This window comes from Centropristis striata, chromosome 16, assembly GCF_030273125.1.
Source record: "Centropristis striata isolate RG_2023a ecotype Rhode Island chromosome 16, C.striata_1.0, whole genome shotgun sequence".
NCBI classification, from domain to species: Eukaryota; Metazoa; Chordata; class Actinopteri; order Perciformes; family Serranidae; genus Centropristis; species Centropristis striata.
The window spans coordinates 17279979-17297157 of record NC_081532.1 but is presented as its reverse complement, the minus strand read 5'-3'; the positions used below and the strand labels follow the sequence as shown (position 1 = coordinate 17297157).

Here is a 17179-nt window from a genome sequence, read left to right as displayed (position 1 = left end):
GGACAGGTCTTCCCTCCTGGCACAGATGAAATTATCCCAGGCCGACCATCTCGCCCAGATGGAGACGCAGGAAAACAAGAACTCCATGGCTGCACTGAAGAAAGCTAGAAGATCAGCTTGAGAGTAGCCGTCTCCAATGGCTCTTAAGGGGGAGTTAGCAGGTCAACAGTAGATGCCACATAGAAGCTGTGTACCTGTGAACCTGAATTTGAAGCTTAGCACTGTGTGTCAAGTTTTCATAAACCTTACAACGACTGAAAAAATTGCCGGTATTATATCCTTTAAGCTCAGATATTTGCATCATTCCACAGTATAGCTAAAAGAGGAGTAGATAAATATAAGACAGAAGGGAGATATGTGTTAGTAATCGGAAATATAGAGAATAAAGCAATGACACTTGTTAACATTTATAATCCACCTGAACAACATCCAGAAATTATGGAAAAGATGTTGTTGATACTAGTCACAGAGGCAAATGGACCTGTGGTATAATCTGGAATAGTGTGCTATGTATTTTTCACAATGTTTTGACTCGCAATTTAAAAAAAAAATTCTGTTGAAATGAAAAGAAGATCGACGTGCCTTTTTGCCTTTGGTCTTAAACTTTTGATCAGCTGATGAACAGCCCGATTGAGTTTAAATGCAGTTTTCAAAGATCTACCTGTTTATTCTTTTTTGCATTTCGAAGCTCTATTTACAACCTGGTTATGTTGTACCACCGCCAAATGCGAATACTTCCTATTTTTCCCCTGATCTTAAGATTTTGTTCAGGAGTGTATCTTCCTGGTGGTACTAAAATCGAGCCGTCTCCAGCCTCCAAAATATTAAAAGCGTCTTCAAGGAGTTGATGGCAAAGTATTAATGTAATTTGATTATTGAAGGGAAGCCTTCTATTTCAGCAGGACACCAATCAGTTCTGCTTAACTTGGTATTTTTTCCTCTTTTAGTGATAGCAATCATTTCTTGTTCTTTCCTCTCTTCCAGCAACAATTTGTATTCTTGTCATCTCTCCTCTGTGGCTGTGACAATTATCCCCAACTCCAATCAGACAGGAGAGTATCCGATGGAGGAAAATCTCGTTAGACTGATTTAGGGAGGCCTCTGTTGACTATAAACACTGTGGAGAACATAAACACACATGCACACTGCTAATTCTCTCAGCTGTTAGAAATCATTTTTGCATAACAGCTCCCACTGCCAGATACTTAATTAAAAAGATACTTTATTAAAATGAAAAAGGTTCGCAATATAGAAATCTATAGCATCTATAGCACACATTTAAATACGTACATTATATTAATTACAGTCTTTTCTGGTGGGAAGGCATCCAGAAATTGGATTCTGAAGAGGAAAAAAAGTTCAATATGTGTTCCACCTCAGCAGTACTTTAGTCATACCTCCCATTGTGTGTTGTTCTGTGTAGCTCTGTGCAAAGCTCAAATATGGACATTTTATTTAGGGCACGCTGTTCCCGTCAGGACGGAGGAGCTCATGAGAGAATAACAAAAAGTAAAGGAACTGAATGGGAAAGAATGTGATGCATATTGGATTTTTTTGTATAAAATGCAAAACAAGAGCTGCACTTCATCATAGTCAGGCGGTGTGACAACATATAAATCCCTCTCCCTGTTTGGGAAGCATTGTTTTAAATAGACCTCAGCCTGGAACTTAAAGCAAATATATTCAGATACTCTCAGTAATACCATCCACCTGTCATGTGTACTTCACTCTTAGAGTTATCTGATGATAAAATCTTTGGCATTTACTTCAGTAGTACACACATTTTTTCCACAACTCCTTTGACAGCTACTTAAAGCAGTAATAGTTGGTCACTTGGAGGCATAGAGTGTTACTGAATGGATGCTAAATGTCAAGGGCACCCCAGTCCTTCACCTACAAACTGTCACACAAAGAGACATGTACCCACCAGGAGACTTCACTTCACTACAGAAAAGCATGACAAAATGACGACAAAGAGACACAAAAAGACCACAAAGAAACTCAGAAAGATTATGAAAACGGGCAAGTAACTGCAAAGATGAAAAAAATGATTCCTAAGAGTGAAAGAGCGGATACAAAGGCTTAAAATTACAACAAGGAGATACCAAACGTCCCCAAAGAGACAGAAGAAGAACACAAAAGTTGCTTAACAACCACAAACGACATTTAAGTACAAGAAAGCTCCCCAAAAATTACAAAGAGAGACAAAATGACCCTAAAGAGTCACAAAATGAGTACAGAGAGACGTGTAACAACCACACGTGGGCTGCAATCAACAACAAAAAGAGGCTTAAGAACTATGGAGTCTGTTTGTCTTGCTCCTATGAACAACAGGAGAGGTGGTGGGACCTTTTGCATGTCTGCAGCCAGCCACCCCATTGTCTCATCATCTGCCCATGCTTGGAAGCAGCAGTTAAACGTAAAAACACAACAAATTTGGCATTTTATAACCCTTTGTAGTTGCTGTCATCAGGGGTGTGGACTCGAATCACATGAATTCGACGACTTTTGACTCAAAATGTAAAGAGACTTGCAACTCAACTTAATAACTTGTGATTTCACTTGCACTTGAGCTTTTTGACTTCAAAAGACTTGCTACTTTCCCCTAAACACAAAGATTGAAAAGTCTGTTACTAAGGACCGCTCTATCTCTCTGTGTGTCAATGAGTGCATCTCTCCCTTGTCTGTCTGTGTGTGTCTGACGTGTGCTGTAAAAAATGATACCAAAGATCGTTTCGTTCAGGTATAAAAACTACAACAAACAAAACAAACAAAAAACGATGATAACCAAAATCATTATCAAGAAAACCACAGAAAATGGCTAGATATCAGCTCTTAAATTAAACTCTTATGAGCTATTTTAGTTTTTATCATTATATTTTTACAAACAAATGTACCTTTAGTTGTACCAGGCATTAAAATGAACAACAAATTGAAGAAAACAAGGGTGGTCTAATCATTTTTTCCATGACTGTATAATGACGTGTGCTATTTTTAGAAGGCTCTGCTTAACCGCAAGCTGCTTTGACAAATAAATTTGACTCATATGTGTGTTTATGGGTGGTATTGCTCTATTCTGTCGTTAGTTTGGAGATCTTGTTGGGAGAGAACATGCAAATTCCACAAAGTAGAGCCGCAAGCCAGATTGGAACCCAGAACCCTCTTGCTGTGATGCAAGAGTGCTAACCATCACATGACTACAAAGAGACACAAAACGAACAAAAAAGATATAAATTACTCAAAACGACCACAAAGAAAATTACTACAAAGAGAGATTAAACCACCTCAGAGTTGGTGTTTCTATAATATACTAGTGCAGTCCCCTTGGGAAGTATGTATTCATATAGTGGGAGAAGTAGATTTTTTTATTATGGCCAAATGAGGTTGTGTGTGAAAGTGGGATGTACACTGTAATACTCTTGTCGTGAATAACAGAATTTGCACATTACATGCAGACCACTACAACGTCTGCAACTCCATAAAACACTTACTTTTCATAAGGTACGCACACCATCCAGCACATACACACTGAACATTGATATTAGCTGGAAACTATTTCAAAATCTTTGTTGAATCTTCAAAAAAATCTTCAAAATCGAGGATGCACACCTTCGTGCACAAGCCACATACGAAATCTGATCAGTCTGACCAACGGTCAGCGAGATATGCCCCAGACACACACACACACACACACACTTCCTGCTGCAATGCATCATGGTCAACTGAGGCAGACCAAGAAATTAGTAACTCAATGCAAAACACAAACTACATGACCAGCAGTTGTTTGTTTTGTTTTAATAATGTTGAGGGTATTTGAATCTGCCCTTCTGCCTCCACTGCTTCCTGGGGTTCTGCTGTTGTGATAAAGGATACAGGCAATCCCAATTGGAAACTATATTTAATAATTCTGATAACACAATACAATGTTGATACTGCAATTAACCTTTTCTGTTATCGTGATTGTTACATGGGGATTAGTTGGAGCCACAGACAATAGTGTATTCATTGAAAGGAATAAAAATAGCAGGAGAAAAACCCAAATGTGTTGCATTGATATATTTTTTCAGTGCTGAAGTTTCCATCACAAACCATTGATATACTATTATTATCAGCTTATTCATAAGTCAGTGGGCATTACTTTAGACTGAATAGGATGCATATTGTAGGAAACAGAGTAATATGGAGCAAGATGAACTGCAGCAGCATGATCCAACCTGTCAGAGTTTGAGCAGGTGCACACATTATCTGTTTGACAGGTTACAGTGGAGTGTGGGAAGTGGGATACCAAATTGTCACATGTGGATTTGTCCATACGGAACAGCTATAAATAAGGCTGTAAATCTGGCTTAAAGTGAAGCTGTTAGTTTGCATTTGAACTTCACAGTCATCTCATCATTTCACATCCAAATTAAACACCATCGAGCCAGAACAAGAAAATAAAACGTGTGTTGTGTTCAGATGCTGGCGAGACCACACTCTGTTTCAGCCAAAGGACATGAACTAGATTATTCCAATTCTTACAATAAAAATACAAGTTGCTAAGAAAGTGATCCAAAACCACTTCATCCAAATCATAGTGTGAATAAAAGGTTGTGCTGAGTTCAATCAGAGTCTCAGAAAACTTTCCCAGAGAGAACCACAAGGATCATATATTAGAACTAATGAATACATCCATTTAAAGATGACACATGTTTGCAATGACATAATAAAGCTATGTCACAAACTTTTGAGCATGCACAGCTGGTGCCATTTTTGACGACTAATGCAGATAAATACAGAAATAATGCATTATTTATAGAAGAATAGCAGTATGCTCATTTGTGGCATCTGGTGCAGCCAGACTGTGATCTATATCAATTAGCAATGGTGCAGTGTACATATCGTTTAAAAAAAGAGTGACAAATCTTATTAAATGCGGCCTTTTCTTGGTTATTTATTTATCTTTTATTCAGTGTAGCTGCAGAAGGTACCTATTTGAAATATATTACATCATATTGCAAACAAGGACACTTATACATTTGATCTATTACTTGAAATGGTAAAAGAGAGACAGGTTGAGATATAAACCTGTCACACCTGAAGATATGACTCATAGCTCACATAAAGAGTAAACAAGCAGCATAAACCAAGGCTGTTCAAATATTAAATTATCTGGAATAACAGGCTGATAATGATTCTTTTTATGAGCGCTGTCTGTGCTCAACATTTCTAATATGCTATATAAAAGCATTTGTGAGATAGATTTGATGATTTGGACTATTTCATGCTTCTGTTTTAGCACGGGGATTGTGTCTGTTCTTACAAATCGTTAAAAAAAAATTTAAAAAAGCACCTGAATGCAATGAGGCCTAATACACAACACAATTTTTTTTAAAAACCCTGTCTAAAACATAAATGAAACGGAACACGATCATCAAGACAAGTCACATAAAAACACAAATATTCAACAGGTAACAGCCAATTTAATGCAACCTTGAATGAAACTAGATCACCATTGGAATGTAACTTAGATATTGCTATTCAATCTATCCGTGGTTTGCAGACATGTAATGTTACAATAGTAATAAAAATAACATTTCATCTTTTGGGCAGCTTTTATCTATGAGACAACATATACATTGATTCCTTTTCATTTATCAAGTCCTGATAGGTAACATGCCACCGTACCTCAGCAATTTAATACACTGGCAACATACTAACTATCCCACATACTCAAATGACTGCTTAATGCTCAATGTTCCATAGACAAATACTGAATTTCAGTTTTTCTTCTGCATCTACCTGGAACATCTTACAACTTACATTTAAACTAAACACAGTTGTTACGATGGGCCAGTTTAAAACTATGATGACCAATTACTCCACATTTGACTGTAAGTGCTGTTAATGTTTTCAGTAGTGTTCTGTCTGTTGTTGTTATTTCATTGTGGTTTTTTTTGTTTTTGTTTTTTACATCTTTAAATATAAATATATATATTATAAATAAAGGAAAATTAAAATATAGAATCAATAATCATCAGTAACATGAGCTAATATTAGCCCTCACAGAAAATTGCTGATCAGAATGAGTTGTCAAAAGACGAACAAAGTTTGATGTTGTAGTAATGATTAATGTTACACGGACACTGGTAATGGTAACGCTATTTCATAGGTCAATTTTAAACCAAAAACATAAATTTAACACAGACAAGTCATTCATGTAATCATATCTAATCACTATCTAAATAATGCCCCCTATTACATTTTAGAAAAATACTGCACCATTGACTTTAGGCCAGGTTTTTGTTGGTGCATGGCTGCACTTTCTGCTGCCACAAGATAGCACTGCAACAATGCCCCTGATCACACATCGTTTTAAGACCAATACACCCATGGGTGCACAGGTGGGTGCAAGTCAATTTGCTATTGACACAACATGGGTGCTGGTCGTGAAAGTGACAACTGGGTCAGTATGAAAATAGCAATGATAGTTGCACTGTGTACTGTAAAAGTAGGTTAAGACGCAGCAAATGAGAAAGAATAATACTGGCAAACAATCTGAAAATGGCTGTATGCAGTATAAATGTTGCCTTAATTAATGTTTACCTTAAATGTAGTATTAAGAATGCCCAGAAGGAAGCCATAGTGGTGAAGTGTGTGTGTGTGTGTGTGTGTGTGTGTGTGTTGTTCAAATGCTCTGCTGATTCACAAAAAACTTTTAGGGGGAAAAACATCACTATGCCCGGCAGCCCACGGTAACAGGGGAGTCTGGGTTTTGAGATAACTCCATCTCTGGCTGCTGGGAGATTTAAACACACACACAAACACACACACACACACACACACTAGTAGTCAAGCACATCTAAAAGACAGCACAGACGCCAAGTGCATTCATGAATCCTAGAAAGGCAGAGTCCTCAGGTGGAGGGACTCATTTTGGAAATCAAGCCGAAAGATAACATATCAAAGCAGCAACACATGTTTACACATTAAGAAGCGTCGTCGAGCAAGAATTATACAAAGTGTGATATGCAGGAAGTGGCCAAGCTTCAAAGTCTTACATTTTCTATGAAAAAAAAATCCTAAATGGTATTAGAAGACTTTTGAAGTGATAAAAGAGAGATTATAAAGTCTGTATTTCACAAAATGATTCAAGACTCATATTTTCGTTATTTTTCCTTGTGGTGTTAAATCGGTTAGCAATAAACATTCCATCATCAATCGTAATCATCATACATTATAGTCATGATACATAATTGCCATCATTTGTAAATCCTCAGGGGGAAAAAGAGAGGAAAAACTTTGGAGATGTAGACTTTGTTGGAAACAGGTTTGTGTCTTTTTTTTTTCCTGATGTGTGTGTGTGGGATTGTGTGTGCATGTGTGTGTTCTGCAACTATTCAGTCATTGATCAACTACAGCCAGCTTGTTTCTTGCCCCCTCATTAGCTGGAGAACACATTCTATAATTAATAGCAGGCTATTAATGATACACATTAATACACATATTTATTTTTCCTGAAGTGTAAACAAAAATGTGTTTTATAGAGCCAGCCTGTACAATTAGCGGCTAAAGGGCCACATCCAGTCAAGAAATAACCTTGAAGTTTCCACGCATAGATAAATCTGAAATATGAAGAGTAAACGGAATGTATTGTGCAGAAGTAGCGAAAGAGTGTTGAGGGTTGCACATGGGCAGTACACATCAGGCAGGATGTACAGGTTGGACAGCGACACCACACATTTTTAAAAATTCACTATTTTCTTACGAGGCTGTTTCAACCATGTTTAACCCATTTAGGCCTAAAACGGCTGGAAAAAATGCCTGTAAAGCCTCTGGGCTATTTTAAAATAAGCCCCTAAAACTTGAAGTTTTTCTGGAAATTCAACAGAAGTGTCAAAGCTTCCTACTAAATAATAGATTTTTTAGCCTCTGTAGCAGATAGAAATGAAATTCAAAAAGTATTTGAGAGCTTATACCTGTTATATCTGAGCTCCCTCCGCTATAGTCGTCTTCCGCCATGATTTCAAAGTTCTGGAAAAGTCCCATGTTGCATTGCGACACTCCCACATGTATTCTCATTTTGTGTCTTTTTGTGTCTTTTTTTGTAATTTTGTGTCTTTTTTGGTCATTTTGTGTCTTTTTTTGTCATTTTGTGTCTTTTTTTAGTCGTTTTGTCTCTTTTTTTGGTCATTTTGTGTCTTTTTTTGGTCATTTTGTATCTTTTTGTGTCTTTTTTGGTCATTTTGTATCTTTTTTAGTCTTTTTGTGTCCTTTTTTTAGTCTTTTTGTCTCTTTTATTGTCTTTTTGTGTCTTTTTTGTGTCTATTTTGTCATTTTGTGTCTTTTTTGGTCATTTTGTGTCTCTTTTTGTCATTTTGTGTCTTTTTTTGGTAATTTTGTGTCTTTTTTTTGTCTTTTTTTAGTCTTTTTGTGTCTTTTTGTGTCTTTTTTTGGTCATTTTGTGTCTTTTTTTTGGTGATGATTTCAAAGTTCTGGAAAAGTCCCATGTTGCATTACGACACTCCCACATGTATTCTGATGCATTTCATTGGCCAAGAGACCGAAATTAGGTGGAAAAAACTACAAATACTTCAAAACGACGTATATGCTTTCCCGGCTTAAATGTGTTAAGGGAAACTTTGGCAATGTTCAACCGGCGTTGTCACTGCACCACAGGCAGAGCAAGCAGATGAATGGTGTCTGGTTTTATTTTATTTCAGTGAACCTGTAACCATGTGACTACAACCATCGGGTAGGAGGCATTATACCAAATTAATCACAGCTGTGGGTGCGCCGTCAATCACTACACCTGTGTATAATTGTGAGGCGCACCCATGCACTCTCCCTCTTTCTATCCTCCTGGTCGGTTAGGGTTAGGGTTAGGGCTTCACTGGCCTGGGCAGTCTAGGCCTGGGCCATCTAGGGCTGTTGCTCAGGGTCCTCTGGAGAGGCATAGAAACCCCCAGCGGACTCGTCCCATGGAGCAGGGCTCCTCACGGGGTTTCGGACAGGTGCGGCAGGGGATTCCCCGGCATCAGGTGCAGGTCCAGCAAAGACGCAGACGTGCTGATTATAGGGCAGCAGAGCCCCGCCAGCGCTCCTGATGGTGCGCATCCACTGGTGCTGGCTTTTTCCATCACCCAGCTAAACGCTTGGCGCCAGTGCACCTCCTGTCCATGGGTGATGAATACTCTGAAGTTCGGGTACCGTCTGCAGTTCAGGGTCCATCCCCCTCGCTTTCATGGGATTTTGGAAACCCCAATGAAGGATGCAACTCGATCTGCTATTCTGGCCGACGAGATCTCCGCCTTATTGGGGAAGGCTGCGATACAGCCCCTGTCTCCAGACGGAGCAAGACAGGGGCATTATTCCCCTTACTTCCTTGTCCCCAAGCGGACCGAGGGGTTCCGCCCCATTCTAGATCTGAGGCAACTAAACAAACATCTGAAAGTGCTTCCCTTCAGGATGCTCAGGTTGAGAGCATTGTTTCAGGCCATAAGGCCGGGCGATTGGTTCACAACAGTGGACCTTCGCGACGCCTATTTTCACATTCCCATCAGTCGGGACCACAGGAAGTTCCTCAGGTTTTCCTTTCGAGGCAGGGCCTTCGAGTACAGAGTCCTTCCCTTTGGTCTGTCCCTTTCACCTCGAACTTTCACCAAGTGCATGGATGCTGCTCTTGTTCCACTAAGGCGGAAAGGCATCAGAGTGCTAAATTATCTGGACGACTGGCTGGTATGTGCTTCATCCGAGGTCCTAGCAAAAAGCCACACAGAGGCAGTGTTGGCACATTTAGTTACACTCGGACTGCATGTGAATGCAGAAAAGAGCTGCCTAGCCCCAGCCAGGTCAGTCGAGTATCTGGGCCTTACTCTGGACTCAGGCATCAAAGTCCTCAGGTGGTGGAGCCGGTCACAGGCTGTCCGAGACGGTGTTCCCTTGGGCCAAGATGGCAGCAGGGTCACCATAACGACCGATGCCTCCCTATCAGGCTGGGGCGCAGTCTGGGAGGGCAGGACTGCTCGGGGGCACTGGGGCACAGCGCAGCAGGGGTGGCATATAAACCACCTGGAGATGGAAGCTGTTCGCTTGGCCCTGAGACACTTCCTCCCGGTGGCACAGGGGAGACAGGTTCTGGTTCAAACAGACAGCACATCGGTGGTGGCTTACATCAACCGTCAAGGCGGGTTGAAGTCACCATCCCTACATGCAAGGGTGCGTCAGCTGCTCCTGTGGACTCAGTCCATGAAGGTGTTCCTGAGAGCCTTTTATCTTCCAGGACCTCAGAATGTGGCGGCGGGTCTGCTGTCACGGAGAGGTCCTCACCCTGGCGAGTGGAGACTGCACCCACAGATAGTGGACCAAATTTGGTGTCGCTTTGGTCGGGCACTGGTGGACCTTTTTGCCACATCAGAGAACACCCACTGTCCTCTGTGGTCATCAATGCACGGGCCTCCAGGACCCCTGGGAACAGATGCAATGAGCCTGTCATGGCCTCAGGTGAAGCTCTATGCATTCCCGCCACTCCCTCTCCTGCGGGCTTTCCTCAGGAGGGTCAGGTGTTCACATGCCCAGGTGTTCTTGGTGGCACCCGACTGGCCACAGAGACCGTGGATGGCGAGCATCTGCGAGATGCTGGCGTCTCCCGGTCAGACTGGACCTGTTATCCCAGGTGCAGGGCAAGATATGGCACCCAAATCCCCTGGTTCTGAACCTTCATGTATCGCCCTTGAACGGCAGCGTCTGATATCCCTTGGCTTGGAGGGAGGGGTCGTGGAGACTTTGCAAGCCTCGCGGGCCCCCTCCACTCAACTGCAGTATATGAGTAAGTGGAGAGTGTTTACGGACTGGTGCCGTGCAAATAACAAAGACCCCTTGACTTGTCACATCTCGGTCATCCTCTCCTTCCTTCAGCACCTTTTTGTGCTGGGTCGGGCTGAATCTACCATCAGGGGTTATCTTGCTGCAGTCTCAACTGTGCATGATAAGTGTGATGGTTTTTCCCCAGGTGCGCATCCCCTGGCTTCACAGTTCTTGCGAGGGGTGAGACGGAGACGTCCACCCCGGAAACTTCTGCTACCCCCGTGGGATCTCCAGGTGGTCCTTGGGGCTCTTTGCCTTCCCCCTTTTGAGCCACTGTCGGGCACTGACCTTCGCCTTGGAAGTTGGAAGACTGTTTTTCTTTTGGCACTTGCCTCGGCCAAACGGGTGAGTGAGCTGAATGCCCTCTCCGTAGGCGTGGCATGTCTCAGGTTTGGGGACAATATGGTCTAGCTTTTGCCAAATCCAGCTTTTCAGCCTAAGGTTTTGCCTAAAAATTTTGTATCCAGGCCTCTGGTTCTTGAGGCCTTCCATCCACCACCACATACCTCCTCAGAAGCTGAGAGGCTTCACAACTTGTGCCCGGTGAGGGCCCTCAGATTCTATGTTGACCGCACAAAGTCCTACCGTGCTTCAGACAGCCTGTTTGTGTCTTATGGAGGGACCACATTGGGCAGGGCTGTTACAAAACAACGTCTGGCCCATTGGATAGTGGATCTCATAGCCCTTGCGTATGAGCATGCCGGGGTGGATCCCCCTTCAAGACTCGTGGCGCACTCCACTAGGGGAATTGCCACTACATGGGCTATGTTAAGGGGTGCACCCTTGGAAGAGGTGTTGGCTGCAGCTGGCTGGTCTTCCTCATTGACATTCGCCCGGTTTTACCGTCTGAACCTGGCTTCTTCTGTTATCCCCTCATCTGATCTCGGGTTGCAGCAGATAATTAAATTTGTTGCTGTTTTGTTTATAATGTCACTTCCCTCTCTTATGTACGATTGAGTGACATTGGGTCATGTGTTTCTGTTAACACCATTTTCCAGAGAGACGGATTTTTTGTTTACCATGCTTTATTCAATCATGATAATAAAAAGCTTGAACCCAGTTGATTGTGTTCAATGTATTTCCTGAGATGTCATCTGAATGACCTCGGTGCACATAATGTCCTGTATTTAACCTGCAGGTGGTGCCACCTCCCTCTCCTCGTGACTGATTTGGTATTCAGTTGTCACATGGTTACAGGTTCACTGAAATGAAATAAAACGAAGGTTTACGTATGTAAACACGGTTTTATGAATGAAGTGAACCTGTAACCATACGAGGTCACTCAGCGATGAAGGTAGGCATCCTTCCCAGTCGATAGAAAGAGGGAGAGTGCGTGGGTGCACCTCACATATATACACAGGTGTAGTGATTGACGGCGCACCCACAGCTGTGATTAATTTGGTATAATGCCTCCTACCCGAGGGTTGTAGTCACATGGTTACAGGTTCACTTCATTCATAAAACCTTGTTTACATACGTAAACCTTCGTTATATGAACAACTTTTTTGAGCAGTGGGAGCTCCAAGTGCTGCAGCTTGGAGTGAGCCTGGACTTACACAACTGGTTGAAAATCAGCAAGTAGCTGAGTAGCTGTCAGAGCGATAGAATATTTTATTGATTACCATTAATGGCACTTTTTTTGTTTGTCTGCATTGATATCTTTTTTTAAATCCTGTTTCTGCTCTATATGATGTGTGCCTAGGTCAGATATGACATCACCTCTGTCTATGGTACTTTAGTTTATTCCTCTTAATGCAGTCTCTCTACAGAAATTCAAGCTTTTCATTGATTAGAGGCAAGCCTTTTTTTTTCAATCCAAAAGAATAAAAAACTAAATCCATGGACAATCTTTCCTCTCCAATAAACTCTCAGAGCAGCCAATGAAAAGCAATGCAGTTACAGTATCCATAGCAACCACTGCTGTATTGTTTTGGTTGCTGATAGTCAAGGTTATGAGCAGGCACCACATGACTTAGTCTCACCGATAAGAAACAGAACATGAATGTTCTTTTGCAGGAGCTCATAACTTCACAAATATCAAATATCTGTTTCGACACAAAGCCTTGCCTTGAAACAGCTGAGGCATTGTACCAAATTCAGCCATAAAACCAGTGAATGGTTTCCTTTGATGCAGTCTACTGTACATGTATTTTTGTATACATGTATACATGTTTTCTCATGAAATACCTTTACTGGTTCCTATCAGGTAGTTGGAGATTCAGTGACAATTCAATGGTGTAGGTAAATTTCACTCTATTAGTGATTATATTTGTTTTACAGATATTCAACACAACAAAATAGCAAAATGTAGCAACTGGCTCCAGTATTGACTGCAGCTTCATCACTGGGGAAATTACCTGATTGATTTAATGAATCTCTGATATCACTGGGGAAGATATAAAATAGGTCATTCGTGAATATTTCTTATGTGTTTGGAAGTCATCTGCTCAAATGCAAAAGTTTATTTTAGCAAGTGATGGACAGCTTTCTTCTTTTAATTGTCCTCAAGATAAATCATTGCAGGATAGGTGTAGGAGTAATTGATGGATGCATAGCTAATAATTGTTTAACAGTTAGAGTTTTAAAGACTTGGCTGATGTTGTAAAACCGCCCTAGTTTGGTTGGGTTTAAAAAAAGATCATTTTTGGGTTGAAATTAGGGGTGTCACCAACTTGAGAATTGACCAAATCAAATCTGATTGTTCAAATCTAGTGCACAGTATGCTCCCATTTAGAATAAATATATTTGGTATAAATCAGGATATGTTTTACGGTGTGGCTACTGTGTTCTTCAACAAAGGGTCATTCCTTGAGCCTTTGTCTCAAAACCAAGAGCTCCATCTAGTGGGGTCAACAAAAACAAGTACTGAAACTTCATGAAACTTCATATGGACATCACTAAAATATGGTCACTTTTGGTTTTAAAAAGCAAACAAACGAGATGCCAAAAGAGAGTCTAGAAACCAATGGGTGACATGGTGTTGGCTGTGTCAACTTTTTTTTTTAATAGAATAGAATAGAAATACTTTATTAATCCCCGCAGGGAAATTGTGTTTGTCATAGCAGCTCCCAAACGACAAATCAGACAGAAATGACAAGAAAAGAGAAAAACATTTGAACACTATAGATATGGTCGCATCAAAAAGAGAAAAAACTTTAACACTATACACTTTAAAATGTACGGTCTATGGCAGCAATGTTCCAGCACCAGATGTTCATTTTACAATCTACAATTATGTGAATGGGCATTATCTCAATTCGTGGAGATGATGTACTCATCAGTTTTGGCCGCACTTGAGTAAATTTGCAAAGCCCATTACATACAATTATCTGATTAGCTATATGATACTGGATGAAGAAGAGTCATGGCGTGACAAAATGATCCAAAGAAGAAAAAGGCCAAGAAAGAAAGCGACAAGTTCAGATGAGAATAAAAATCAGTGGAGTGGTCCTGTAGCTTCAGAGCTCAACTGATTATGCTTGGTAGCCTAAATTGCTGTGTGTATGTGTATGCCAGCAAGTATGTGTGTGTGTGTGTGTGTGTGTGTGTGTGTGTGTGTGTGTGTGTGTGTGGTAAGAGAACAATAGTGTCTGATTAACACATCCTCACCTCCCCACGGGTCTCCAGCCCCTGGACTCCTTGCAATCATATCCAGTCTCCTTGCACAACTTCCATTAATCTGGAATTAAATTGTGAATAACGTGAATTACACTAATCGGCTTTCTTATTAGACAGTCATGACAAACTCATTATGTTAAAGCCCTGCAGCAATGTGATGATACATTTGTTAGGCATGGTGATTATATGTATGCAATCTGTCATTGTTATTAAAACACACACACACACACACACACACACACACATCTACTCAAAGAAAAGGTGATTGATTGTGTAATGGAGGAAATATAGTGCTGCGTTATGTATATTGAAGGCTGTTAAGATTTTGGAAGCCTTTTTAGCAATTCTACAGTCAAATAAATTAAGTTGTAGAGATTTAATACACAAGCTCCTTGTTCCACTTTAATTTGACTTTTTCTTTTGTGAGTCACTGATAGCAGCAGTGTGACATCAGGGAGAATGATGGAAATGAGGATGGTCATGAGGAAAAAGATGTTTGGCTGTAATTAATCCGTTCAAAAAAATTTTTTTTGTGATGTCCTCAGGGTTATAATGTTGTCTCAGCTCGGGCTTGCAGTCTTGTTATGTGTCATGTAAAGCCTGCACCACAATCTGGGGTGTGAAGATATGAGTAGTACTGATGTCCACATGAAGCTTCATGAAGCTTTTTCTTTTTTTTCTGAGCCCACGAGTTAACGCTCTGTGTTCAATAAAGGGTCATAAGCACAGTGAATTGCCATTCCAAGTGCCATCATCTTTGGTCAACAAATACAACTAATGGTTAGTGAAGCTTAATTTGGACATCACTACTATATACCAGGCAGGGAGGGCCTAACGAAAAGAAGCTGTTGAGTTACATGGAAAGAGTAGAATCCAGTGTTGTCCAGTGAATCCAGGCTGTGCTCACGGATCATTTTATATTCATATGCAAAAGTTTTTATAGGAAATCATAGGAACCGCTTTATGAGAACACGTTGTCAGAAGAAGACAGAATATGTCGCTTACCAGTGACTCCCAGAACAACATATGACTGTTCTTTTTTAATGTTGTGAACTATTCGTTGTGAACTACTTGATAAGGGTTGAGAAAACATTTTGGTTTGGATTAAAATAAGTCTGTGTCGAAGTGACGAAGTAACGCACTAACGCGATTAAAAATGTATAAGTTAAAATAACTCAATGTTGTCTTTTGGTTTCACATAAACACAGACAGCCCTTTGACCCATCTAAAAAAAAGAGGGAATACATTACCCCAATCCTCACGTCTTTGCACTGGCTCCCTGTTAATTTTCGTATTGATTTTAAGATTTTATCATTTGTTTTTAAAGCTTTGAATGGACTGGCCCCACAGTACATCACGGACCTCATCCAAATCCGAACAACCCCCACCGTGGATTGTTATAAGTCTTGTCTTAAGACCCATTTTTATATGCGTGCGTAAGCGCACACACTCCTCCAGATACACGTTTCACATACACACACACACACACACACACACACACATTTTGAGGTTAAAGGGCATAGTTTGAAATCTCTGAAGAATCTCATCATAGTGTACACACACAGGCAGTAGCCCCCGTGGCCCTTTCAGAATTTCCCAAGAGGAAATTTTCTAGTATTCATGTTATTATGTTCATCTGTTTGATTTTTATTGTTTTATTTATAGCATCATTTTAGATTCATGCACTTATTTGATTATTTACTCCTCAATGTCATATAGAAATGTTTGTTTTATTGTTTTTATGATTCTGTACAAAGCACTTTGGAGACTTTTTGTTGTTTAAATGTGTTATACAAATAAAGTGGATTGGATTGGATTGAATCTATCCACCCTGAACCTCCTCCCTGCGTGAAGTCTGTCGCTCTTTATACCACCCCATCAATCCAAGATCAATCTACCTCTTTCTGTACTCTGATATCTATTGCACATTTATATAAACATAATACTATTTTCTTACAGTCGAGGGCCACCTGTGTTGTTTATTGTTTCTATTTTAAATATTGCACATTTTATATTTTAGTTTGTTAATCTTTCTGTTGTTTTTATCGCACTTTTTGCACATTTCATGCTCTTATCCTTATTTTTATTTCTCTTGTTTTTGACTTACACACCGCAGGTCTGTGAGAAAGGTTATTTCAATTTCTGCATGTCTTGTACATATGAAAAAAAAATACAAAAAAGTTAACTTTGACTTCCTCCTCCCATCATTACTGCAGCCACTAGAGGTACTAAGCCATATTGTAATAAGCAATATCACAATGCAAAAGGGATATTTTTATACTGTTAGCTCACCTCAGCCAGCTAAGATTATAGCAGTCTCGAGCACAATGGACGCTCCCATCCATAAATAGATTACGTTTGCACGGTGAAACAGTTGGTGGGTGTTGTTTGACAGAAAGAAAATAGTTCCTATTATCTTTAGTAACCGGTTCAAAATGTATTGAAAGAGGTACTGCTGGTAAGGTTAAGATAACAAGAAAAATATTATACCTGATTTAAGGTTGGAGTGTCCCTTTAACTACAAGTACCAGTGAACACACAATTGCCATCAGTGTCTACCATACAGGACAAAGTGACCTGTAAAAAGACCTGTGAGACCATATAGGGGCATAGTCATGCTTTTATTTCTGCAACCTAACATGCTTTCAATTAATGGTAAACAGGCTGAAAACAAATAGCACCTTGTAGAACCTGATAATGTAATAAATTCCCGATA

The 17179-nt window shown here is 40.4% G+C and overlaps 1 pseudogene; it reads left to right on the top strand.

The window, feature by feature from the left end:
• Nucleotides 1–6415: 6415 nt before the first annotated feature.
• Nucleotides 6416–10729, top strand: LOC131988434 (uncharacterized; annotated as a pseudogene).
• Nucleotides 10730–17179: the final 6450 nt, after the last annotated feature.